This window comes from Carlito syrichta, unplaced genomic scaffold, assembly GCF_000164805.1.
Source record: "Carlito syrichta isolate Samal-C Ts95f unplaced genomic scaffold, Tarsius_syrichta-2.0.1 Scaffold314629, whole genome shotgun sequence".
Taxonomy (NCBI): Eukaryota; Metazoa; Chordata; class Mammalia; order Primates; family Tarsiidae; genus Carlito; species Carlito syrichta.
Window position 1 is genome coordinate 392,138 of NW_007258725.1, and position 857 is coordinate 392,994.

Consider the following 857-nt stretch of genomic DNA (forward strand, 5'->3'; position numbering starts at 1 on the left):
GCTAAAAATTCTCCACTTTTAAAAGGAAAAAATAGGAACACTGATCTTTAAAAAACATATTTACTTAATATTTTATATTAAGAATATGCATTTTTAGAAATAGATCATCACCTGTAATTCTAGCACTTTGGGAGCCTGAGGCAGGAGGATCACTTAAGTCCAGGAGTCTCTTGAGATCAGCCTGGGCAATATAGCAAGACCCCATCTCTACAAAATTTTTAAAAATCAGTTGGGTGTGGTGGAATGCACCTGTAATCCCAGCTACTCAGGAGGCTGAGGTGGGAGGATCACCTGAGCCTAGGAGGCTGAGGCTGCGGTGAGCCGTGGGCATGCCACTGTACTCCAACCTGGGTGACAGGGTGAGACCCTGACTCAAATACCTACAAAACCTGATGAACATTTTGATGAAAAAAAAAGGTCAAATCCCCAAATGTAAGAGAAAACTGCATAGTGTTTCCCTGTGAGCCAGCGGGAACCCTGTGTCTCAGGCCCTCCAGCCACGACGCTGAAGACCACATGATTCCCAGCCTTTTGAAAGGGCATCGCCAAGGGCATCTGGAGAAGCTTCCCGGTGCCGGGTACGGCTCTGTGTTCAGGGACCCGGGTCCTGCAGGCCGCTGGATTTATCAAAGGCCATGTCATTAGACGTTCGCAGACACCTCCCCATGGCTGTGAGAACGGCAGGATGCTGAGACATGCAGTGTGGACATGGGAAAGCCCCGGGGCTGGACGTCCTGCAGAGAACTCGGCAGAGGACGGAGGACATTAAAAGACTATATAATAAGTAGACCCAAAAAAGCTTTTTTAAAGCCAGGTGTGGTGGCTTGCACCTGTAATCCCAGCACTTTGGGAGGCTG